We start from the raw sequence: 26619 nt of genomic DNA, 5'->3' as shown, positions 1-26619 counted from the left end.
GTTCCCAACATCAAGCAGTTTTCCACCATGTGGGGTGTTCTACAATTCAATTCTGTTCAGACACTCTCTACCTGGAGTTAGCGTCGGATCCCAAAGTTAGGGGCTCAGTCCCACAAGACTGCCCCCTACTTCAGATGCCAATTGCAAGTCCTTATTATCACTTGTACTTTTGACCAACCAGCTATAAAATCAGGGTTCCCATGCCCCCCTCCTTGGGTTCCATAATTTGCTAGAATGGCCCACAGAACCCAGGGAAACACTTACTTCTAGCAGTTGATTATAAAGGATATAATAAAGAATACAGATGAGCAGCCAGGTAGAGAGGTACCTAGGGTGAGGCATGCGGAAAGCGTGTGAAGCTTCCAAGCTCTCTCTGGGTGCACCACCCTCCCAGCACCTCTGTGTGTGCAGCAGCCCAGAGGCTCTCTGAACCTCATCCTTTGGGGAATTTTATGGAGGCTACATCACATAGGCAGGATCGATCATTAACTCAATCTCCATTTTCTCTCCCACTCCCAGAGGATGGGGGTTGGGCTGAATGTTCTTAAACTTCTTTTTTTTTTTTTAAATATTTTTTATTTATTTATTTGACAGAGATGGAGACAGCCAGCGAGAGAGGGAACACAAGCGGGGGGAGTGGGAGAGGAAGAAGCAGGCTCCAAGCGGAGGAGCCTGATGTGGGGCTTGATCCCATAACGCCGAGATCACGCCCTGAGCCAAAGGCAGGCGCTTAACCGCTGTGCCACCCAGGCGCCTCCCTAAAGTCAACTCTTTTTTTTTTTTTTAAAGATTTTATTTATTTATTCGACAGAGATAGAGACAGCCAGCGAGAGAGGGAACACACGCAGGGGGAGAGGGAGAGGAAGAAGCAGGCTCATAGCAGAGGAACCTGACGTGGGGCTAGATCCCATAACGCCAGGATCACGCCCTGAGCCAAAGGCAGACGCTTAACCGCTGTGCCACCCAGGCGCCACAGAATGTTCTTAAACTTCTAATCATGGCTTGGTCTTCTGGTGAATCGCCCCCATGCAAGAGCCCACCAAGAGTTGTCTCATTAGAACAAAAGACCCTTCTATCGCCCAGGAAAGTTTAAGGGATTTAGGAGTCCTGTGCCAGGAACCAGGGTCAAAGACCAAATAATAGAATACAAGATGCTCCTGGTGCTCTTATCACTTAGGGACTTAGGAGGGTTTTAGAAACTCTCTGCCAGCATTGGGGGGCAGAGACCAAATATATATATTCTATTTATTTAGAAAGGCTGACATAACAAGCTTCACAAATTAGGTGGCTTTAAACAGCACAAATTTATTATCTTATAGCTCTAGAAACAAGAAGTTAGAAACCAAGATGTCAGTCCAGAGATGCTCCCTCTGAAGGCGCTAGACCCTCTCTTCTGGCTTCCAGTGGTAGTCACCAAACCCCGGTGTTTCTTGGCATTAGCTCTGTCACTCCAATCTGCCTCCATCTTTGGTGTTCTTTCTGTGTGTCTCTCTACATCCAAATTTCCCTTTTCTTATAAGGACACCAGTTATGATGGATTAATCTCCACCCTCATCTAGTATGACCTTATCTTAACTTGGTTACATCTTCGAAGAACTTATTTCCAAATAAGGTCACATTCACAAGTACTGGGTGTTAGGACTTGAATATTTCTTTGGGGTGGGGGCACAATTCAACCTATTGGCCAAACTAAGTCCCAACTCTCTGCCCAACGGAAGTTGTCTCTTGTCTCCAGAACTTGCTCATATCTACCAACGTCACCTTCCTGCTTCTCAGCAAGCCCTCCATGCATAGTCATACCTCCAGGCCTTTGGCCTTTCCACCATCTCTCATGTCCCTTACTCCTTCTCTAGGGCCAAAGTCCAGTTGTGTTTTGTTCCCCAATCCTCTCTGATGCTACTATCACTCCATCGGCCCAGCCTGGATCCCTTCTCTGAATTCTTACCGCCATCACTTAGTCATCGCATCATCTGTATAGTACACACAGAAAGCAAAGCCGAGCTTAAAGGTTCATTGTTGAGTGGTGACGAGGTAAAGCCCATGGACCTTGGCATTTCACAGCGCAGATTTGGACGTAGCCCTGCCACTTCCTAACTGTGTGACCTTGAATAAGTATGTATCCTCTCTGTGCCTCAGCTTTCTCATCAGTATGTTGTGGCTAATAATGGTGCCAATCTCATAGATTGTTACAGGAATTAAATGAGATGATTCCTGTGGCATGCTCTGTGTGGGGGCTGCACATTGGCTATTTTTATTCTGAGTACCTGGGGAGCTTGCCTCTCAAAAGCCCCCCTTTCTTGGTTGGTGCTGAAGCTAGGCTGCTCTACACCACCAGCTAACAAGGGAAAGGCCATCGAGGGCTGGGATAGGAGGGAAGTCCAGGCCCACATAGGCCTAGTTCCAGGAAGTGGTTGCAGCCAGGGGCAGTCTGGTGTCTAGGGGACAGGGATGGGAGACAGTCCCATCTGTACATGGAAATAGAGGTCTGTCATGGTCCCTGCCCTTATACAGAGAAACAGCTTATCAAATGAACAAATTACTGAATAATGACAAGTTTGGGTCAGAAGTGTAGAAGGAGATATGTATAGGGTGGGGCTCCCAGTAGATAGATATTTCCCATAATGGAGGGGGTGAGTAGGGCAGAATCTATGGCTTCACTTCACCAGTTCTGTCATTTGATATAATGGTGTAAACTGTTTACTGTGTAATGGTATAAATGGTTTACTGTTTATTGAATAACAACTGTTTACCGGATTATTAAGACTCTTCTGTGTTGTACATAACAAGAACCAGCCCAAGCTAACTTTGACAAAAACGAAAAAACAAAACAAAACAAAAAACCAAAAAACTTTATTATGATGCACAGGGCTGTGAATTTCAAGGAGCCCAAGGGCAGGGATAATGTAGGGGATTGGAATGTCAACTGAATTGTCTCTTTTCTTCTCTTCTCTCTCTCCATTTGAACACTAGCCTCTCCAGCTGCTCCAGGCTGCTTGACAGAGCAGGGAGTCCCCATCAGCTCCTAAACTCGTGGGTATGCAGGGTGCTCTATCTAGAGAGAGAGACCTATCTCTTTCAGCATATAGCCAGCATCAGATTTGGGGGGAAGGGACTCCTCTTGGCCTGCCTTAGGTTAGCAGACCACCCTGGACCACAGAGAGGTAGTGAAGTCTGTATCCTGGGAGCTGTCCCTGGAACCACGCAGACTGGAGACAAGGCTGAATCTTCTCCCGAAGGTGGTCACAGAATTGGCACATAATGGGGCTGGGCTCCCCAACTTCTTCCTGCAGCCAGAGCTGGTACGAGAATCCTCTTAGGGGAGGTCAGTGAAGCTTATGCTCAGAGACCAGACACAATCACCGTCTGGATTATCTGCAACTCAGGGCTGCAGACTAGCTGGGCTGAAATGCTTTATGGGGGGAATCATTCCCAACAAGGGATTCTCACGACCTTATAAACCAAGAGACTAAAGCAGGTTGGCTTTTCTCTTCCCAGGGTGTGATTAAGCCCACCTAACTCTCTGCAGTCCATTTGATTTTTTTTTTCCAAGCAAAAGAATACAAATCCGAGGGGTCTGTGCTGTTTCTTTGAGACTTTTAAACTACCAATCCCATTAGTGTGGGAGCTACTTGAAAGAAGATTGAAACCAGCAAACTGACTATGTGAAGAATAAAAACATGGTGTAGAAAGGAATGAAAAAAATAATTAATACCTTCATTTCAAGGCTAAGAGCACTTTTCTGGGTACTTGTGAGATTTCTTTTTTTTTTTTTATTGATTATTTATAAGTGGTTGATGGGAATATGCATTGGGAATTTTGGGCTATGGTATGGTGGTAGGGGAGAGATTCTCTTGTTCCATGTTTCCTCTGGTTTATAGAATTCTTTTTGTTTTATTTTTTAGAAAGAGAGAGTGAGGACAAGCAGGGTGGGGAGGGGCAGGAGGAGACGGAAAGAGCGAATCTTAAGCAGGCTCCATGCCCAGTGTGGAGCCCAACATGGGGCTCGATCTCATGTCCCCGAGGTCATGACCTGAGCTGAAATCGAGAGTGCTTAACTGATGGAGCCATGCAGCCACCCCTGGTTCATAGAATGCTACCGGCACTTCCTGAAAGGATCAGAAAGAAGATTCTTTCTACCTCTCACTGGTTCCTTCAAGGGTGGAGGGGGATTCCATTGACAGGTGAGATGGTGAGAGTCTGACATTCTTTGTCCATGTGTCCCCATGGGCAGGATCTGCATCAGGGACTGATCTTCATGTCTCCGATCACTCTTGTACTTTCCTCCCTGGCTAAGATGGGAGACAGGGCCTCGTTCATGGCNTGGCTAAGATGGGAGACAGGGCCTCGCTCATGGCAACCATCCTTGTGGTGCTACTTGTCTGATCTGTAGACCCAAACGTCCCCTGCATGTGAGCACCAGGTTTGGGACTTGGGAAGAAAGAGTTGGAAGCTTGTTTTGGTCTTGGGTCTAAACTGTGTCCTCTGCTCTTACCAGTAGAAAAAACTCTCAATATTTTTATTCCTGTTTAACTTTATATCTCAGCTGATTTTGTCATTGGAGGGGGGAAGGCTGTGATCAATGGTCCATTTTCATTGAGTGCCACAACCACTAGGCATATTAGTGACCCTGATAGCAAGTCCTTTTTTAAAATAAGGAGTGCTAAATTGTGCTTAGAACAATCATCTAGGGAAGGGTTGGCTTTCTGGAAAATGGCTGGAGCAAAGAGCAAGGAGGTTGGAGTTAGATGAACCTGGGTTTGAATCCTCTTTCCTCCACTTATTAGCAGTTGACCTTGGAAGGTTATTTTAAGTCCCTCACTCTTACATCCCATAGCTTCAAAGGGGGCATAATAAAACCCACTTCAAAGTGTCACTGTGATGATTAGTGATAATAGCCAGCAAGCAGTTATCGAGAGCTTATTACGAGACAGGCACTGTTCTACATACGTTGATTACATCGACCTTATAAAGTAAGAACTATTTTACCTCTTCTTTACATGAATCTCGGAGAAATTAGTAACTCACCCAAGATCATATAGCTAGTAACTATGCTTAACCTTTGTGTTACACTGCCTTCCAACTGAACAAGAGATTCAATAATAAATGTATATGAAAGTGCCTGCCTCAGCATGTGGCACGTGGAAAGCACCCAGCAAATAGCATTTTCTTTCTTTTCCTCTCTACTGGTAAGATGTCTGGGTCAGAGGCTGCTCACTTTTAGGACCCCAAAGCCATTCTTACTCCTTGGAACTCCCCTCTTCTGGACCAGTCCCCAGACGCAGAGTTTAGCTGGGACTTTGGATTCTTTGCATTACATATGCAGGCTCTGGTATCCAGGAGATACAAACCCTTGTTTGGATCTAGAACTGCCTATTCCTTTCTTGTAGGGGTCTTGGGTCAATCCAGAGCTGATGTTGATGGTGGCCATTGAGAATGATGCCACTTAAGAAAAAATACTCCTAGAAGACTTTGGTAACAACAAGGAGACCATAAGGACATAATGAAGCTGGTAGTGAGACAGAAGTGACATGGCCATTTGATTTTATGGATTATAGAGCATGTAGATGTCATCCGTGAAGCTTGCTCTGAAGTGTGCAAAGCCATGCTGAGTGTGGACCCCAAACTACAACTCACGTAGGAACAGGTGGAGCAAACTTTTGAGAGTCAAGGTCATCAGCTCTGTAGAGCAGACAAAGATTTCATATTTTGATTTAATTGTGTTTGACCTTCTTGAAAAGAACTGGGAACACGATTACCTAGTTAGCCAGAGTTAAGCCTGAGAAAAATCATTCCAGAGTCCGAAAAATTGAGGTTTACCTGGAATATGTCCAGGCCATCACTGGGGCTGCATATTATTGGGAGTTCCTATGAGAAACCTTAGATTTTTCTGTGTTAAGGACCTTTGGGAACAGTCCTTTACTAAAGAGGAAAATTTGGCCAGTAAGTTGAGATCTGAGTAAGAATGAGAGATGAGTCTTAGTCTCCTCGGCTCCCTCATTGCTTTCCCATGTGTGAATGAGCATTTTAACATCCCCTTCTTTCTAGGTCTTTGTTGTGTGGGGAAAAGGATCAACATGTGTCCAGTGAATCAGTTACTAATCTAATTGTATTATTGTCAGTTAATACGTTCAGCTACATGTGACAGAAACTCCCTACGCCTCAAGAAAAGACCCCAAACAGTATCTTAAGCAAGAACAAAGTTTGCTGTCTTGTAAAGAATTCCAAAAGCATTCATCTGAGGCTGCCATGGAGACTTCCTGGTGCAAGAGACCCAGACATTTTATCTCGTTCCTTTGTCATGTGGGCTTCCATTCCCTGGGTGATTTCCTGATCCATTATAACTATTGGAACTCCAACCATTGTATCCACATTCCAGAAAGCAAGATGAAGAAAGGGGAAGAAGAAAGGCACATCTCTTCCCTTGAAGAACACTGTCTCAAGTTGAAGCCACCATTTTCACTTATATCCCATTGGCCAGAACTTAATCATGTGGTCTTTATTCTAGATGGTTATATGCCTAGCTAAGATTAGTGGTTCTATCACAGACGAAGAAAAGAATAGAGGATTACTAGTATTACTAATGGTTTCTACACTGTCAGAAATGTCTTTTTTTTTTTTTTTAATCAGAAGTCCCAAGTAGATGAATTCTGGAGCTTCCTTTAGGAAGGAGGATACTTCTTTATATTAACTATTCCCTCAGCAAATATTCTTTCAATCTTTACTGAGGTCTCTTATTTGCTAGGCGGTATAGTAAGGGCTTTGAGGACTATGAAGACGGACAGACATATTATCTGATCCCAAGGTGTTTACAGTCTATTCATTTATTCAATATACGTTTGATAAAAAGCTTCTGTGTACTAAGTATGTGCTCAGCTCTGGAGATAGAAAGTAAAAAAGAAAGGTATGGAGCTAACCAAAGAAAGAAGAATAGATGAAATAATAAGTATAACAGAAAAATGTTTTGAAAATTGAGAACAAAAAACATAATAGAAACAATTAACAAAGCCAGAAGCTGATTCTTTGATATCATTAGTAAAATAGAGCTCTGAAAAAGCTGATCAAGACAAAAGAGAGAAGATATAAATAAATAAAAATGGAAAGAAAAAAGAAATAACTATAGACAAAGGAGAAATTAGAATAATAAGCATACTACGAACAGTACTAGATGTAATAATAGATGTAATGGATACAATTTTAGGAAATATAAATTTATAAGAAAAAAATTTGAGAACGGAATTAGACCAGTAAGTATTAAAGAAATTGAAATGGTAACCAAGGACCCCTTATCCCCCCCAAATCCAGGTTCAGTTAGTTTTAAGGTTTCATTCTACTGAATTTGTAAGGAACAGCGTGTTTCTATTTATGTATATACAACTCTAGAAACACATATATAATTCTAGAAATATATATGGTTCTAGATATATATAATTCCATGTATCTATATGAAATTCTAGAAAACATCATGGAGCATATGATGTTATTTATTTATGTAAATAAAAATTCCATGTGCCTAAAGTTATATACACTTTTTAAGAATGCATGTAAACAAAAGAAACTCATTCACTTCATTAGAGTGGTAGCCAGTGATCAAGGTAACAAGATTGGGAAAGGGAATAAAGGCAATAAATATATACAAGAATGAATGAATGAATGGAGAGAGACCATGAAGGAATGAATGGCGTATTGTTGATTAAAGTCTCTGACCTACGGTCTAGTCGAATAGAAGAGTGGTAATCAAATTGTGGTCACTAGGGCTTACAATTCTGTAGAAGGAGATAGACATATTTCATGTAAAAGGTGGAATAAAGAGATTTAGATATTTTGGAATAATCCTGGTCATGGTAGAGTGGGGACACAAATCATGGTGTAGTGACTTCTAGCTGTATGAGGGCTGGGAGATGAGCTTGCAGAGACAACACACTAGTCGAAGAGACTGGTGTGGCATAAAGAATGTAATTCAAAGAGGGATAGAGAGAAAAATAAAAAATGAATATTAAAAATAAATGCAACTGGAATGGGAAGGCAACTGGTGATAACCCAGTCTAGGGAGTAGAAGGTATCTGAGCTGAGCCCACAGAAACTGGGTAAATGACCCAGACAACCAACCAGCCTGGAGCCATGTCTAGGTCCTAAAGTGGATGCTAATGTTGGCTCCAGACTATCCACGGAGCCCTCGTTAAAGCTCTGGATAGTCACGCACCACACACAGTGTGGCCTGAGAACCAATCAGATGATTAGGAATAAAACATAAACTTTTATTCTGTTTCCTCAACTAGGAGGTGAATCCCTTTAAAGCAGTTCCCAGTGCTGGCTGTTTTTTTTGTTGTTGTTGTTGTTGTTGCTTTCCACGACCATGGCATTTAGATTCTGACTCCAAATTTGCAGATGTAATGAGATGATTTATCATGGAAAATTATTGCATGATCATCAAAAAGTAATGAAAAGTTGTCACAGCCTTTCTTCTTAATGGTGTTTCTCACTGACCTCCTTCCCCCTACCCTGAAAATGAGCTCTAGGAGTCTAGCATGGAGCCAGCCCGGGGATCTGACACTGTTTAATTCACTCAGGCAGTCAACTGTAAACACATTTTTCAGAAGTAAAGACAACTTCTGTAACTTTTTAATTAAAGCATAAAAGCCCCTAATTAAAGAGACATAAATCACCAAGAAACCTTTACATCTTTGGAATCTTCTGTGGCATTGCATGCATGTTTCCAGCTGTGTTCCCTCTGACTTAAGAGGCAACCTGGTCCAGAGAGGGAGGGGCAGCACTGCCTTCCAGCCGTCCTGGAGCAGAGGCCTAGCAGGCCCGAGCATTCAGTGGCAGTGCTGTGCGGGACATGCTGGCGTGGAGCCTGCACTTGGTGGAGAGAGAGATCAGAGGACCTCAAACAGGAGCATTCAGTCCGTTTCTCCCTTAACTAAGTCCACTCTCAGTTTTGGTGGGTCAAGATGGCAGCTGCCTCCAGGGGATAGAGGGACAAATCAAACAACACCATGAAGAAACAATCAGATAGTTTGAGAATATAAAACATTCCATGAAACCATCAGCCTGGGTTCCTCAGAAAGTCAGTGTCATGGCAGAAAGGAGTGGGAGGACTAGAGTGGATTAAAGGAGTCCAAACAGACACCAAACCAAATGCAGCATGTGAACTGTGACTGCATCCTGATTAATAAACACCCAGGGCACCAGGGTGGCTTGGTCAGTTAAGCGTCTGCCTTCGGCTCAGGTCATGATCTCAGAGTCCTGGGATCGAGCCCCACATTGGGCTCCCTGCTCAGTGGGAAGCCTGCTTCTCCCTCTTCCTCTGCCCCTTCTTCCCACTTCTGTGTTCTCTTTCTCCCTCTCTCAAATAAATAAAAATCTTAAAAAAAAAAAAAAAAGAAATCAACACCCAAACTATGAAATACATTCCTTGGGATGATGGAAAAAATTGAATCTAGACTTGATATTAGATAACATTATGGAGTTACTAATTTTAGTATGTGTGATAATGGTCCTGCAGTTAAGTAAGGCAATGTTTTATTCTCAAGAGAGGTACGACGACGTATCTAGAAGTAAAATTTCATGATGTCTACAAATGTATCAGAATGACAACAACTATTGGGCATAGGTGGAGGGCATCCACGGGTTCATCTGAGTGGTTTTTATACTGTTTATGTAGGCATGAAACAATTTTATACAAAACTTTATACTTTGTGTCTTGGAGACTTCCCACCCCGTACGAGTCACAAATCTCCTGATGCCAGAGCAGAATCAGGTTGGGCAAGCTTAGCTGGACAAGTTTTCCTCTCTGCTGTCGGATGCTGTGAATGCACCCCTTTACAGCTTTTTAAATTAACATGGGCTTTGGGAAGGAGGTAGCTTTAGGAGGGAGCTCATAGAATCTTTTGACTGGCTGGATCCACTGTGGAACTCAAGGTGATGATGAGGGTCCAGAATGGGACTGAGTCTCCAGGACCCAAGCCCAGCAAAAATAACATGTGTCTCAATGGAAATACCACTGGACTAGAGCAAGAAATCTGCAACCTTTCTAGCCCCCGGGTGAAGGGGTCTCATCCCCCTGGGCTCAGTGGCTGAGGAAGCATGGGTCTGTGGTATGGAGATCTGCATGGGGCCAATAAGGGACTGGGCTATCCTTACAGCTAGGGAAGTAAATGTCCCCGGAACATTCTTTTAAAAAATCTGCAACATTCCCTTGTCAAAACTGAAAAGGGCTTTAATTTAGAGAGAGCTGAACCTTGGCGATTGCCTGGCCTCATGGTTTTCAAACAGTGCTGCCAAGAATTTCCAGGACTCTGAGGACATTTCAGTTCAAGTCAAGGCTCAGTCTGAAAGTCACAAACCTAGTCCAAAGCACTTCACTCACAGAAGACAAGTGCATTAGTATCCTAGGGCTACTGTGACAAAGTACCACAAACCGGGTGGCTTCACAGAAATTTATTGTCTCACAGCTCCGGAGGCTAGACGTCCTGAGAGCAAGATGTCAGCTCTTTCTGAAGGCACTAAAGGAAGGTCTCTTCCAGGCCTCTTTCTTAGCTTTGGTAGTGCCTTGACATGTGGCAGTGCAGCTCGAACTGTGGAGGCCATGGCATTTTCCCCGTGTGTGTGTCTGCATCCAGATTTCCCCTCCAAGGACACTGCTCATTGGATTAGGGGCCCACCCTCCTCCAGTAAGACCTTGCCTTAACGAATTACGTATGCAGTGGCATTCTTCCCAATTAGGTTTACGTTCAGAGGTACTGGTGGTTAGAACTTTAACACGAATCTTGGAGAGACACAATTCAACCCATTGCAGTGAGCTAGAGGGAAACAGGCTGGTCTCAGCTCAATAGACTGGCCTGGAATGGGCACCCACACGTAGGTCTGGGTCTCCTGAGTCATCCTCAAGAGCTCTTTTCATTACTGCAAGCCATCTCCTACCGATGCTCAGACTATACAAGGGATCCCAAGCACGCTTCTCTTAGCCCTCCTGTATGAGTCATTTGCTACTTTTGGGGTGCCCGTTGTTCAACCTCTTTGTATTAGGGCCTGATCTTCAAGTCTCCTCTTGTATGGCACGCCCTGGGCAGGTCGTACTTGTCTCCCGCTCTCAGAACTGAAAGCGCAGACCCTCCTTGTCCTGTCCCTAGTGAGCCGGGGGGACGCATACCTTCGATTCAGTCTGTCAGACCCATTCTCCTGGGCCTCGTCCCTGGAATGAGCGATGCCATGATGTTCAACCATAGCAGCATGCAGACTAACCCCGTTCCTGTGGGGGTGGCCTTTACTGGGCCTCCTCCTGGTCACCTTCCAGAACTCCCTGGCTTCCCATTCCCATGAGTCCCTGGTGTTCTTCTAGGAAGTTCCATTTTTTAAGAGGGGCAGAATCCAGTTCTGTCACGTACAGAAATAAGCTCTGACTGATACACCAAGTATCACCGGTTACCTGGAGGTGTCACTAGATTCACTTTAATTTTACAACGAAGCAAAACACATCATGAGGCCCAAAAGATGACAAGCCACCATTATGCGGTTGTGGTTCTGGACTCAGGTCTGAGCTAGGACCTCCGACCTGTGCTCTGCAAGTCTCACCAACCCAACCTGGATGGAGCTGGAGTGAGCAGGGCAAGGAAGTGACCGCCGGCCAGCCGCCACATGCTCATCTGTATTCCGTGACAGCCCACGTTCCGTGTCAGTTGTGTGGTAAACAGCTGCTCCAGTGGCAGATCACAGGGCCCAACGGGTTTATCTTGTTAAAATCGAGCCCAAACAAAACAGATAAGCGCTCTCTCATCTTCCTGAATTAATCTGCGTACAGTTTATCTTCTGAGGGGTTTGCCAGGGTGTCATCGCGGTGTCTCTGTAAACATCTGTTGGGTGGGTCGCTCTTTCTAATTTAATTTGCCTTCAGATGTGTGTCTGTGGGACCTTCACTAATCCAAATAATTTGGAATAATAGCAACATCGAGGTGAGTGAAGTAATATATGTGGTAAACCAAGACCTCAGGTTGTTGTGGGTTTTTTCTTTTTTTCTGAAGGGAAAAAAAGGACATGGATGGGGGTATTTTTGATTAAATGCCTGAGCCTTGCTTTGGTATTTATCTTCCTGTGGCAGCCCCCGATCCAGTCACAACGTATAATTCCATTAGCATTACCTCTCAATCCATTGGAGGGGGCTTCAGCCCGGACAAGAGCGGCAGAAAAGGCTGCCCTGTTCACGAGGCTCATTTCTTATTTCTTCAGCAAGTTTATTCCTTTATCGGCAGCTCGTTTAAAGGGAGCTGAAGGGGAGCTGGTCAAATCATTAAGTGAGAATTTAATGTGGCTTTTTAAAGGCAAACCCAAAAGATTTTTTTGTGGGGGGGGGCGGGGGAAGGTTAAATTAAATAAGCGAACAATGCCTGCACAGCTGGCAGAATTGCTGGCAAAGGATAATATTTAAAGGCCTTGTATTTATAAGGGGGGTTTTATCTTTGTGTTTGTAATGAAAAAAATTATTTTGGTGGGGTGTCAGGACTCCTGGGTGTATTCTAGCTGAGTACTGAGTGACCTTGTGACTCTGTTTCCCTACCTGCACCCCACTCCCATCTTTGTCTCTTGCCCACCACAGAGGGAAAGCTGGCAGGAAGAGAGGGTCTTCTTCTTAAAGTACCTTGAGCGCCTGCTGAGAAAGATGAGGGCAGATGGGAAGGAGATGTGGTAACTTCGCATTTGTCCATGCTAATGCAGGCAGGGGTCACGGGGAGAAATGAATTGCACAGAAAATCCCCACACCTCATTTGTGTTTTAAACCGCCCCCCTCCCCAGGGCCTTTTACTTCACGTGCTGCTACGTCTCCTCCCTGGCTTTGCTTCCCCTCCTCCCCTTGTTCACCCCTTCATGGAAGTGCCCACCAGCCCCAAACATTCAAAAGACAGACAGCAGGTGGAAAGAGAAGAGGATGCCAGGGGCTCGGGGAGCTACGTAATAATGACTCCTGGGAGCTCCTTGAGCAGCACGGTGCTTGTAATCCTGTTTCCTGGGAGAGGGATTTGAGGTGCCGAGAAAGCACATGGTGTGTGGCATTTTGAGAGTGGAGTTGGGAGGCCCTGGGACGGATGTCTGCCCTTGCCATTAAAAATTGCCATCTTAAACCATCTGAAAGGCAGCACAGGAATGAGCTTTTCTTGAGGGCTCAGTGTACATCCAAACCTATGCTAAGTTCTTCATATGCATTATGCTCCTTAAAAAGTATTTCCAAGCTGTTTTTTTCTTAAAAGTTGGGACCCTTATTGGTAAAGTTTTTGAGCAATCCCGATACATGTACATTTATTTATTCATAAGTTATGTATATATGCTATTGTTGTAATGTGTTATGTATAATATATGAACAACTGTATATATTTTAAAAGAACAAGAAAAAGAACTAGAAATAGAAGTTATACTTTTCCCTTGAATCTCCATAGAGTCTTGGGGATATGCTAGGTACTCACAACCCACTCTGACAATTTCTGCTCCTCACATCTATGGTCGTGAGGTTGTTTTAGTAGCTGAGATTGTTTTAGTAATTTGTTCAGAGCTGGGATTGTAACTCATGTCTTCTGATTCCAGATCCAAGGTTTTTCCATTACACTGCATCCCTTCTTCTCTTCTCCTATCCTCCTGTGGGCTCCGATGAACAGCTCTGCATTCCAAGGGCCCACTATTCCCTCCTTTTTCTGTTCCAAGTCTCTCCATGTTGATCATATCTGCAGGGGATGACTCTCTGAACCTTGATCAGTCCAAATCAGTGCCAGTGATCCCATTCCTCTGTGCCAGATACTCCTTTTCCCAGCTTCCCTTGCAGCTTGGAGTGCCCATGTGACCCAGTTTTAGCCAGTCAGATATGCGGAAGTATTCTGAGCAATTTCACTTGCTGCTAGAAGGGAGAGCCACTCCAGAAGAGCCCCCAGGACTTGTTTTCTTCTTGCAGGTCTTAAATATGATTATATGAAGGGATGGTTAGAGCTGATTTTGGCCAAGAGGAAATGAGTCTCCGGGCAAAAGCCAACTTGTTAAAGATGAGACACAGGCAAAGCAGAAAAAGACTGGCTCTTCGGTAACCTCCCTGAGTCCCTGCACTGGACCAGGAACAACTTACCTGCAGGCTGCTCCTGTGAGATAGTAAATATCTTTACTGCTTAAACAGCCAGATGGATATTTTGTTACTTGCAGACAAAAGCCTTGCTAACTGACACAGTCTCCATTCTACAATTCTGATCAGTATCTTCCATCCTCAATTCATCATTTTGTCAGTTTCTTTCTGCTCCTCCATCTAAAAGTTAACTTTTTTGGGAACGAGGTTTGATTCATATGGCATAAAAAGTCACATGACCCAAACTTCTTTTTAGACTATGCACTATTTTCCAGACTCTTTACTGTTTCATCTTTTCCAGTTATGTTACTATGTGCGTGTTTGTGTGTTTATAATGGCTTGTTCTATTTCTTTCTCTTGGACAATTCTGCCCACATCCAGCCTTTCATGGTTCCCAAAGCTTGCCTTCCTTGGAAGCGAGTATTATTCTTTTGCTATGACCCACTTCAGGGCCCTTGCAGTGGCTGCTTCCTCTGCCCACGTCTTCACCTAGCTGGTTCCTTTTTGTCTTTCAAGCCTCCGCTCAATGTTACCACCCTGGAGATGTCTTTGCTAACCTGTGTACCTTCACCGCCTGCAGTACTATGTTGTAATTTTCTTCCTAAAACTAACCACTACCTGAAATTATCTTGTTCATTCATCCAGCCTCTTCCTTCTTGTCTCCATCCACAGTGCACACTGCACCACTGTATCCCCAACACCTAGAAGTTGGCACATAGTAGGTGATCAAAATATATTCATATAACAAATGAATAAAAGAGAATGGGTGGTAAGCTCCTTTTTATCTATTAGATTGGTTGCTGCTAAATTCATGAATGGCTGAATAAAGCCAATAAGATCTTTAAATTAAAAAAAAAATTAAGAAAAAGGAAAGAATGAATGGGTATGAGGTACCTGCTCATCTGGGTCCTTGGTTTTGTCCACCAGGGGGATATTTCAGTGTTTACGAAAATAGGGGTGCTTAAATAAAGCAATCAGCAGCTCTATTCAAATGCTATCTAAATATTGTACCATCTTAAACTTTCCATAACTTGAAATCCTAACTTAGAAGAACATATATTAGTGTTGTTATTTCTCATTTAGATGAGCCTTCTTTTAAAAATATTGTAACAGCAGAGACACTTTCAATAAAAAATAGTTGTAATTTGACTATGGTATTATGATCAGAATCAAGAATAATTGCTTTTTGAATTGAATGACTCTCCCTTCCAATCTCACACTACCTGGTGAAGACTTTTATCTTACCGTTGGTAACATGTTAGTGCACTTCTTTGTTGATTGCGTTGTTCTCTATTCACCTGAAAACCCCTAAGGGTAGGGACTGTGCCTGAAATAGCTTTGATCTGCAGCCCAGTGACATATGGTAGGCATAAATGTTTTTTGAATGGATAATTTTAAATATGATGTGAGTTACACAAAGTATCCCCTTGGCATATTTCACTCTCCAATTACAGTGAAATTAAAAAAAAAAAGGAAACCTTTATAGTTCCACAAAAATCTGTAATATCTGTTTTGATATTTGGGAGATATCTTTATCATTATTACGATTATCATTTCACTCTTCCTTTCTTAAGATGTATTCTCTCTTTAAGTAGTGTTTATGCCTGAATAAGCATGAAGAATCAGGAAGGGGATGACCATGCCCGAAAGGTGTTGATGAAAACGCTAGAGGGAATGAGATGGGATGCTTCTGTTTTATTTGCAGGAGGAAATGATGAGGCTATCAAGAATACTGACCACAATATGGGAGTAAGCATAATTAGGAACAGCAAAGGGACATTTAGGCTGGAAGTCTGGAACTCCTGCAGAAGGAGCAAACACGCATTCCTTCACAGAGAGGAGCATTTGGTGATGGAATAGTTTCCCCCAGGAGAGAGAGAAGAATGCCATTGCTCAGGTCATTTAAGACAAACAAGGGGAAGAAAGAGCAGTCATTATTTATAGTTTGTCCAGTGTCCACAGTGTAGGTAGATGTAGGACAAAATCATGTCCAGTGCCCAGGTTTACAGTTTATGGAACGAGATGACACGACCTGACGTTGAGCCTGTTACCTGTGATCTCTCTGAGACACTGGGACCCCTGGCCTGATTTTTAGGCTCTTGGGGATGTGGGAAGCTTCTGAGGCTAAATGGGTAGGGATAGAGAGATGGAAAGAAGACTCCTCGAAGTAGGGAGAAGCTGCTAGTAGGAAGAAGGACAAAAGTGATCTGACCACACAAAAAAGAAAGACTGAGGACTCGGGAAAATTTGAAAGCCAAAGGGAAACAGTGAAAACCCAGAAGGCTGAATTATCTGAGCCTCCACTGGACAAATGATAAGGCTCCATATAGGCCCGCGCTGGGCAAAGGATGGTATATCTGGTGAATGAAGTGTACCGGACAGAACAGGGAAGAGGCAGGGTTTAATGTAGTTCTGTGTCTCCTCGTTCCCTTCTTCCCACTCTGACTTGACTATATTTCTGACTTCGTCCTTGACTTCCCTCCCTGCTGTGGGTTGTGAGTGGAACATTGGTCAGCTTTCCTAGACACTTCTCCAAACTCACTACAGTTCAGTTCGGTAAATATTTACTGAGTCAACACAAAGCCCATGGTGTGGAGGATACAACAACAAGAACACGACAACTAAAACCTCAGACCCTCGAAGACATCAGAGGTCATTTCATCCAAACTCCCATCTTCACCTAAGTAGCACCTCGTTCTCCGAGTGATGGAGAACTCACTACCACTCAAGGAAATCTATTCTGTCTTTCGAGCGCCCCATTAGGAAGATGTTCTTTATATTGGGCCAAAATATCTCTGCATAAGATACGTTCCATTCATTGAACCTACATCGATATCTTGAAGTTATATAGAGCTAATGCAGCAGCTCCTCTCTTTGAGAGCCCTTCATATATTTGAAACTCTCGTGTTCCCTTAACGCTTACTTTCTTAAAGTTGAACATCACTGGTTCCTTTGAATGCTCCAAAGATAACAGGGTTTTAAGTTCCTCTTGGGATTGGCCACCCTCTCTTGAATGTGGTCAAATTTTTCTTAAAGTGCAGGGCCTGGAACTGTATACAATAATCTGGGTATGTGTGGTTTAGCTGTCTCAAAGTAGAGCAGGACTATCTCTGTGTGTTCTCTGGGACTCTGTTCTTTATTCATAGAGCTTCTAAGTTCAGTGGCTTTGGCAACATCTCACCACTGATTCACATTGATAACCTGTGGTCAACTTGAGCTCCAACTTTTAAAAAAATGTGGTCACATTTCCTCGATCCTGTATTTACCAAGTTATGTCTATGCTTATCTATCAGACCTTGGTTCTGTCCGTATTACACCTCGTTTTGTTAAAATTTCTCCATAATTTTAGCACACAAAGTTACTTTTGAATACAGACAGTATCTTCTCTGCTGCTGAGCTTTGATCATACACTTGTAGCCTGAATAAAACAGGTTCTTCTTGATTCTGCATAAGATCCACGGCACCAAATAAATGCAGAATATCCAAAATAAATGCAAAATCAACGCTTTCAAAGCATGGAAAACTTACAAAGTTCTGTAGTGATGGTCTTTTGAGGAGGCATCAAAAGAAGGAATTACGTCATATACTTTGAAGGATTTTCTAAAAACCCCTCTTTTTGTGACTGACGCTCAGGTGTCTCAGGACTCCCCATCATCACAGCCTTCATCCTACCTGGCAGCTCTCATCCTTATCCCCCACTTCCCTCCCAGGCTGCTGCTTTATTTTTCTCCTCATTACCAAATCCTTTTTCTTTCTGGAGTGCTCCATGTATTTTCAAATGTTAATCAGCTAAACTTCTCTTACCTCTTCCATTCCTCAGCCTGGTGCCCCAGGTCAACACCAAAATGCCCGATTAAACACAAAAATGCCCAATATTAAGCAAAAGTTTCTTTCCCCTTTAGAAAGGAGGAGGATTATAAGTACGTATTTATATTTAATATTTTTCTTTTATTGCGGTCATGGACACATTTGATGACCATGTCTCCTGTGTCCCTGTCCAATTATTAGTAAATCTGTTGAACAGGATTCATTGGAGAATAGAGCTCTGATACAGATCCTAAGAAAACCTTCCTGCAGGTTATCTAGATGCACTAACGAACATCTTCGGGGGTTAACCATTCCGCCAGCTAATCCATTCAGCCCACATTGTCCCACGTTCTAAGGATTTCACTGAAGAGTCTATCAAGCATCTTGCAATTCAGATACTCTCTCTTGTGTTTGATCTAAAAAATCTCAGCACCTCTCTGAGTTGGGGAACAAGAAGAGGCTGACAGGGTCTGTTCTTCGAGATCCCAAACTTATTCAGTGATCACTGTATCATTGTCTGAATAATCCCACGTCTACCTTTTACTGAGCCAGTGGTCAACATCTGGGCCAAGCTCATTTGTTTATATTTTTCAGAACTCATTTTCATCTTTCGCAAAACTGGAATGGCATTTGCCTGTCTAATCCTTCTTTACCTCTCCCTGTAGAATTCCCAGTAAGATTAATAACTCACTATGGAGCATTCATCTGTTAATTTCTAAATCCGAGCAACATTGTAATTTTAGCCTGTACCACCTCTGGGTGTTAGTTTCCATGAGTTTACTGATCCCCGTATAGAAGAATATTGCCTTTGACTTGATCAAAAGTTAGTTGCTTTACCCCAGAAAGGATGTTCTGGGTCATTCCTGGAATCTCTCTCTGATCAGTTAGGGTCAAATAGAAGTCCTCAGGCCTAGCAGGACACTGGCTGGTCTTTAAGAAATAGGAGATGAGGATTTGTCTGGAATGTGTACCCCGTCATGCCTGGCAGACAGGCTGCTGTATGACCTTCATGGCAGACCCAAAAGAGGAGCAAGTTGGAACAGATAGTTGGAAACTGGAACAAAGGCAAGCTTGACTATGATACAGATGGGGTGGGGGAGTGGTTGGCTGGATTCAGGGAGAGAGAGAGTAGAGGACAAGAAGCGTGATGAAGATACTTTTAGCAGCGGTATTTTTTGTTCCTTTTTAACTAGCTTTTTAAAAAAATGGAGAACGTAGTACTTGCACATGGTAAAATGTCAAAAAGAACAAAGGATGTACAGTAAAACAAGAAAATATATAGCACTCTGGCTCCCACTCTGAGGTTTCTGCTGGTAACTTCCAGAATGTTCTATGTATATATAAGCCTATATAGATATGTACATACTATTCTGTATGTTAAAATATGTAAATACATATACAAATACTCTGCTGTCTCCTTTCCTTTTTTTTTTTTTCTCAGAGCATAGATTACATAGATTTACTTCATTTGTTTACGCCGTGTTCTGTTGCATGGGTGTACCATAATTTTAACAGTAGCGCTTGGAGGGAATGAAAATAGAATTGTTGCCAAACACAGAGTATTAATCTTAAATTTGAAGCACAGGCGGTAAACGACAGGTGTGAACAGGTTTATGCTTCAGATACCTATGTAACCTGAGATATGTCCTTCAATGTCCCTTGCCTCAGTTTGCCTAGCAGGAAAAGGAAATCACTTTCCTTCTTGATTCTAGTGTCAAAAAATATGAGTCAAATCTCCTTAAACACAGGATCTAGGAAAAACAGCTACTGGAAAGGGTATGTATTAAGTTTTTCTTATCATCTAGAGGTGGGATGTGGGCAGAAGGCAACTCTCACTCTGGCTACAGCTACGCTAAATTGAGCTGCCATTGGTGGTGCGTTTGCTGGGTGTCTGGGAACAGTCAGCTGAGTAACTAAGCAGGCCTGATCAGGGCTGACCTGCCTTATCTTGGCCTGTCACTGGCCCTGCCCAGGGGTGTACTGGGAAGTGTTTAACCACTGGCTCTCCACAAAAATAAGAGCCCTGGTATGTAGTGTTGATTCCCATGGTGTAAATATTGCCCCCGTGGCTGATTTCTGGCTATCATTGTGCTGTCCCAGAGTGCAGAGTTGGGGAGAGAGGCACACAGTTGGCTCTCCCCAGCTCTTACCACTGTGGCCTTGGGGCTTGGGGCCTTGGGGACCTCACAAGGAACACCCAACATTCATAAAGCCTGCAGTCAGTAGGGGTGCCCTGGGAGGAAGCTCTTTAAAAACAGAGGAAGGAGAATGGGACCAGAAGGAGAAATGGGGTCAGGTTACAGAGTCCTAGAGGGAGATGTTTAGGAGGAAAGAGGTCACCTTGGGCCCATGCACCATCTCTGGAAACTCCCTGAGACTGTCCATGGCTCTTTTCTACTCTGACATAGCATAGGCACCCCTGCTGTTCTTACTCTTCCCCATTGCTTCTTTCCTCCCTCTCCCCTTTTTCTTGTCCCTTGTGCATGTCTTGGCCTTGTTGACAACACTTCACACTGCTTAGTTCTCCAGAAGCCACTAAGGGTTGAGGAGACCCCCTGAAGCCCAAGAGAAGGTGATGGTCCAGAGTCTTCATGGGACACTGTGTGAAGGGGAAACTGCACTGTCAGCTTCCAACCACTTCTGGTTTCCAGCCTCTTCTTGCTGTGTCGCAAAAGAGTCCCTGGACTTCCCTCCTGCCCTGAAGTGTGGTAAAGGTCAGGGTCAAGGGTAGGGAACTCTTGTGGCACCATAGGGACTAGTGCTCACACTGGAGTCCACACAGTCTGACCTCCAAGAGGCTGCTGTGAAGGCAGGTGCCAGACAGCTTGCTAACAAGAACAGGATCCCATGCCACTTTTCACTTCAGTGTGGTGTGTCTCTGAGACTGGCCCTCTGGAGCTGACTACACCCACCTTCAGGTAAGTGCTAGACTTGAGCATTCTGTGTGTGGATGGTTTCCAGCATCCTGGCTGGGTTTTCTCATTTTCACTAAACACTTGAGATATGCTAAGAGGCTTGATGCAGGAGCCCTGAAGGGAGTTCCAGACAGGGCACATACTGGTGCCCAGTCCCACCCATAGGGTTGGCATCATGCACCAAGCGCGTCCCCCTCTGCCCTTCTTATTCTAAAGCCAAGCGGGCTCAAATAATAAGAGTAAGAGGTTAATGAGGCCAAGGCCGGGGGAAGGAGTCCCTCTCTGTAAGTCACTGTGTTAGTCATCTATGGCTTCATATCTGAGCACCTCCAACAACATCTTGTCTCTGCTCCATAATGTCCAGGACTTCAGTCGGAAAACTCAAAACTAGAGTGATCTGAAGACTTGACTGGGGCTAGAGAACCCTCTTCCAAGGCGACTCGCTCACGGGATGCCAAGTTGCGCTGGTAACCGGCAAAAAGCCTTTCCAAAGGCGGCTCGAGGTGGCGGCTCACTTGCCCCGGAGTGAGTGATACAGAGGCCCAAGCCGGAGGCTGCCAGGTCTCTTACGACCTAGCTTGGAAATCACACGTGCTTGCTTCTGCAGTAATGTCTTCTTGGCCACCTAAGTCAGCTCTGATTCATGGTGGGAGGGGCCTGCACGAGGGCATGAGGACCAGATGGTGAGGACCATTAGGGCCATTGTGGAGGCTGGCTGTCACAGTCATTTAGGAGACAATAGTTAGACCACCAGGCAATCATCTTGGAAATGTATGTTACCAGCCAAGAGTATTCAACCCATCAGCACAAACCCATCTTCATTACAAGGAGAATGACTTCAGACCTTTGTGCTCTTTGTACCCTAGTCAGAGGGGCCAAGCACCTGACTTAAGCTACTTGGAAGTGAACTAGGCAGAGGCAAGATGGAGCCGTCAGGTGGGAGCCATGAATTGTATCTAGTCCTTGGAATTCAGGCACACTGTAGGATTTCACGCCTCCTGGGACCGAAGTGTTTACATTTTCTTGCTGAGCAAGATATAGAAGTGGCCAGAGCTGGGGCTCTGCTGTTTCTGGCCAATGAAGTTAGGTCACATCCCCTCCCTCCCCCATCCTCCCCTACACACCCACCCCACTTCCACCACTGTATCCTCTAACTTCTAGTTCTTACAGTTGAAAATACAAGTTTATGTGTTAGCTGAATGAGAAGGAAGAATTCTGGAGAAGGATGGTGGGTGAAAGGGTCTGGGGAGGCGGGGGAGGAAGACTTGGACCCTGGTTGCTGCTTTAGGGCCCGGATGACCAAGATCCACACAATGTGTAATGAGGGCGGGGGGCGGGGGCGGGCATCCTTGCAGTCTCGGTATCAGCTCCTGGTGTGGCCTGGGAAACCACAGCAGAGCAGCAGGCCTGCCGTGTCCAGCAGTGTAGGTGGACAGAGGTGCCGAGAGTGATGTCCCTCCATCAAATGGCTTATAGGCAGTAGACTTCAGTGATGCGGCCCATGGAGAATAACATGATCAGACTGGCTCCTAAGCACAATCCCCATGGGGGGGGGGGGGTTTGTGACATAATGAGGGGAGACGGGGAGGGGGTTGTCAGTAGAGGCCAGGTCTGTGTGAGCAGGGGGCAGGCTGGGAGCTGATTCAGGTGTTAACATCTCCATGTCTTCGCTGGGACTCACAGGCTCAAGAAGCCTGGGACAGCCTGGGTCTACTGACAATACCCAGCCCGGTACCAAGTTCAAGCTACAATTAGGGACTGTGGTGACTCAGGGATTCATCTCTCCCACCCACCTCCAAGGACTCATTTCTCTGTCCTTTTTTACTGTTCTATGGGCTGGAGTCTCAAGAACAGAATCCCTGGGTTAGAAGCTTACTTAACCCCTTAAGAATCAGAGGAAAGAGTAAGTTTGTTTCCATGGACAGAGAATCTTGAGAGCAGCTGTTAGACCTCCACGTGGCAGCTTTCTAGGGTGCGGATTGAAGGTTGCTGGAGTGTAGAGTGGACATCTGGTGACACACCCAGGAAGCAAGGGGCAGTGGGGAGTTGGGGCCCTTCCTGCTGTCTGCAACACATCCAGCTCCCCGTGGCACGGCTCCCTTTCCTCCCAGTCTCCCCTGCAAGTTGGGATAATGTTGATATTTCTACTCTCCTGCAGGTGGCGCCACAATTTAGGTTTTTAAGCCGCCGACTGCCTGTGGTTTTCATCCAGTGCACTGTGCACTGTATAAAACCCAGCCATGGGGCCAGCTCTTGGGGAAAAAAATTTCTCTATGGCACCACCAGGCTCTGGTGATTTATTTAACAAGCAAATCTGGCTTTTATCAACTTAAATAGCAGTTCTGTTCCTAGGCTAATAAAATGGTGGTAGCTAAGTGAGGGAAAACTTAAGGATTTCTTCTCCTCTCTCCTATTAAATCTGGCCCTTTCCTTCAGCCGTGAGAGATGAGCCAATACTTTTCTCCTCAAGCCCCTCAATAAACCACAACCAAATCGCCATAAAAATCGCCTCCCTAGAAGATGGGACTTGTGAAGCCGTATGACATTTTACTTCTCCCTCTTGTGGCCATGGGGCCAGACAATGACCACCCAGTTTCCTCAGCAGCCTGGGCTGGAAGGGGTGACTTCCAGATCCGATGTCAGCCAGGGAGAAAGCTTGGGCCCCTCTTCAGGCCTCACCAGCTCTCAGGGGTTGCAGGAGGTGTGAAAGGGGGAAGGGTTTGTAATGAATGCAGAAACCCATTTTGAACTGTTATTATAGACCTTCCCCTTCCCAGCATGTCTATTCATAAAGAAGGGTCAAGACAACAGAGGACCTTTCTGCCCCGCTGTATTGTGCCATTTAAAAAAGCATATGTCCTTCTGCAAGGCAATGCTAATTCCTTGGGTGTTTATCACACTTATTTTAGTGTTTCCAAGTGCATGAATGGCTAACCTCTCCTTTGAATGTCACGACCTGTAAGGGTAAGTCGGGCAGGTGAGAACATGAGATCTCCAGATTACAGAGCTCATGGGTGGCAATGCTAGGACTAGGACCCAGGTCTTCACGCTCCCAGTGTAGGGTCCTACTGATCCTACCCCATCCCACCCCACTCTCCAGCCTTGAGAGAGCAAATCCAAGGGGTCATAATGATAATAATAGTACTAATAGTAAAATTCAAGTGCTGCACCACTGCTAATTTGACCCTTCCTGTTCTCCCTTACGATGACATTATAACCACCCCTTCCGCATTGCTTCCCCCGTATTACTAACTGGAAGGGGAAGGAGGGAAAAGACGGTGGGCCACATGGACCTGTTAACGATGAGAGGATCGGCCAGGGCCCCTCACCTGCCCATTGTGGGGCCAGCTTTTTGTCCCACTCCTTTTCTGTCATTTGGTTCTGTGATGACTCTTCAGGCATCACATAGCGTCCATTTTTCTGAATGAAAATAAATGATACCACATACTAGGCAGGAGATAAAGAATAATAAATATATTTTATTTGCCACCTCTAGAAAAAGTCTTTGACTTCCTATCCATCCATCAGAAAATGACCCTGGGGCTCACCAGCAATATCCATGCGTGAGCATGCACACACACACACACACACACACACCCAACGAGCACACAGAGGTTACAGGAGGGAAAAATCAGTTGTATTAAAAATACATGTTTGAATGGCTGAGAATGGAGGCAAAGCTGTTTCCTTGCTTCCCCTCTCTTTCAGCATTTTTATGACATACCCTGAAAGCCGAGTGGCAAGCAGACATTTGAAAGGCTTGCCTGCCCCCGCCCCAGCCCCCCTGCTTTTATTGAGCCATATTCTTTAAGTAACCCATTAAGGTTTTCCATGTGGCTGTCTGCGCTGTCACCTCTGGGAAAGGCCTGTGATGGTCATGTGCAGCAATTTTAGGGAAGCTGCCTCCGAGGGGGCCAGGACTGGTGTGAGGACAGCCTTACAGGAGCCTGAGCCTGAGCCCCTCCTTAACTTTTGCCTTCTGGGCACCTCACCCCATCCTCAGTCCTGCCTAGAGAGACATCTGGCCCTGGGCTTCCTCCTCCCTGAGGCAAGTCCAAAGAGCAGCGGCATTGAGTTATTTTGTTCTGCGTTTCTCTGGACTTCCGAAACTAACCTGATATTGTGTGCTTTATCTAGAGTCTGGGATCCAGGGTTTCTGAGAAGAGAGGAGCCAGATCAGTGTATTAACACGAGCTAATGAGATAACTCCTTGCTGCTTTCTGGGCCATGCAATACTCAGCAGAGAACCGGAGGCTAAAAGGGCTCCACTCTGTCTCCCGGAATACCTTCTAACCAAACAAGCAAATGTCTGGTTTCTCCGGGCTCTGGTGTGGCTCATCTTTTCATCGAGGCACCCACCTTTGAGAGCCACGCTTCAGCAAGGCACTATCTAGACAGGCCCTGCCGGACCTGTGGATGCTGCCCACATGGGGGCTTGTGGAGCTGGTCAGCTCCCAGCTCCTTTCAAAGACTCCCCAGTTTACAACTTGGATTTCTGTGAAAATATAACCCCTATGGGAAGGTGCAGGGATTTACGCTATCCTCAATCATTTCCACCTAATGGGAAGAGTCTCGGGAGATGTTCTGATGGGAGGGACAGTAATGGGCAGGAAGTTGGCTGCCCATGGGGAAAGGAGAGTGGAAGAGGGATCCGTGAGGGAGGAGGCCAAAAACCATGGCTCCTTTGGCAGGACCTCCATGACTGTTGCCCATGTGAGGAGGCGTGTTCGTGGCACAAGTGACGGTGGTGCCCTGGGACTCTGTGGGTGCATGGAGTTGGTACCTAAGTGTGGGACTCTCTTAGGCTTCTCCTGCTGGGTGGGGCACCTTCCTAGGAGGATCTAGGCAGAGGTTTCTGAGGTAGTGCTACCCACTTCCCATCCCGCATAGTTCCTCTCTGCCAGACGCCTGTCTCAACCACAGCAACATGGTGATTTCTTTCTTTGGACCTCAGAAAGTGCCCTGATGTGGGCATTGTCTATTTTGCTGTGGTCTAGGTTTCTGAGAAAAGGAGCCAGGTCAGCCTCTCCATATAAAAATGAATAGACGAGTCAGGTTACTGAGCAAGCTCTAGGGCACTTGGCCATTCATGCCCTCTCCCCCAGGCCTCCGTCCTTGGGTGCCGTGGGCGTGCCTTGGAGGGGCGCTGGGGTTCTGATTCGGACGAGGTGCCTGCGCCTGTGTCAGCTCTGAACACCTGAGGGTCCCTCCGACCGACAGTCAGCGTCCACATCCCGAGGAGGCTGAGTGTTGCCTCCTTCCGAGTGCGCGCCCTGCGCCCGTGTCACCATCTACGTGTCCCTCTCTGCCCCATATCGCTGCCGGCGGGGTGGTCGAGGGAACCAGGGGGTGTTGGCAAACGCCCCTGCGGGGGAGCGCAGGCGGGGCGGGCAGCGGTGGGCGCGGAGCTCGGGGGAGGTGCCCCCTGCCCCCTCTGCCGGCCGCCCTCCGTCGGTCTAGATGTCTGCCGCGAGCTCCGAGCCAGCCCGAGCGAGCCAGAGAGGGAGCGGCGGCGGGCGGCAGGGGAGGGGAGGAGGCAAGGCGAGGGAGGGAGGCAGGGAAGCAGGGAGGGCGGGAGGGAGGAGAGGAGGACCCAGAGAGCGCCAGGCAGCTGGAGTTTTTGCAGCGCTTGGCCGGGCTTCAATGCACAGCAGCAGCGAGCCGCGGCGGCAGCAGGCAGCCCGGGAGCTCCGGCGGCGGCCGAGCCAGCGGCGGCCCCGCTCCCTGCCCCCTGCAAACTTTGCAAGCAGCCCGCCCGGGGGGCCGGGGGCGCGCCCGGGAGGCCCGGCTCGGCCGGCGGCC

At 45.8% G+C, this 26619-nt stretch overlaps 1 protein-coding gene across 3 annotated transcripts in view; it reads left to right on the top strand.

Moving 5' to 3' along the window:
* The window catches only part of PLXNA4 (plexin A4), a 537871-nt gene that overhangs the window by 51385 nt on the left and 459867 nt on the right, over positions 1-26619 (top strand). Inside the window, exon 1 of one of the 3 annotated variants that reach the window (XM_034672298.1) lies at positions 20651-20820. The exons of 1 other annotated variant lie outside the window; for it this stretch is intronic. The gene's annotated coding sequence lies outside the window, so the exon portion shown is untranslated. Of the gene's footprint in view, positions 1-20650; positions 20821-21995; positions 22135-26619 lie in introns of those variants that run through there. One more of the 3 variants, XM_034672300.1, reaches the window with a different exon arrangement.

The sequence above is a fragment of the Ailuropoda melanoleuca genome, chromosome 1 (assembly GCF_002007445.2).
Source record: "Ailuropoda melanoleuca isolate Jingjing chromosome 1, ASM200744v2, whole genome shotgun sequence".
In the NCBI taxonomy this organism is placed as follows: domain Eukaryota; kingdom Metazoa; phylum Chordata; class Mammalia; order Carnivora; family Ursidae; genus Ailuropoda; species Ailuropoda melanoleuca.
The sequence above is the reverse complement of the archived record's forward strand: the minus strand, read 5'-3'. Positions and strand labels throughout refer to the sequence as shown.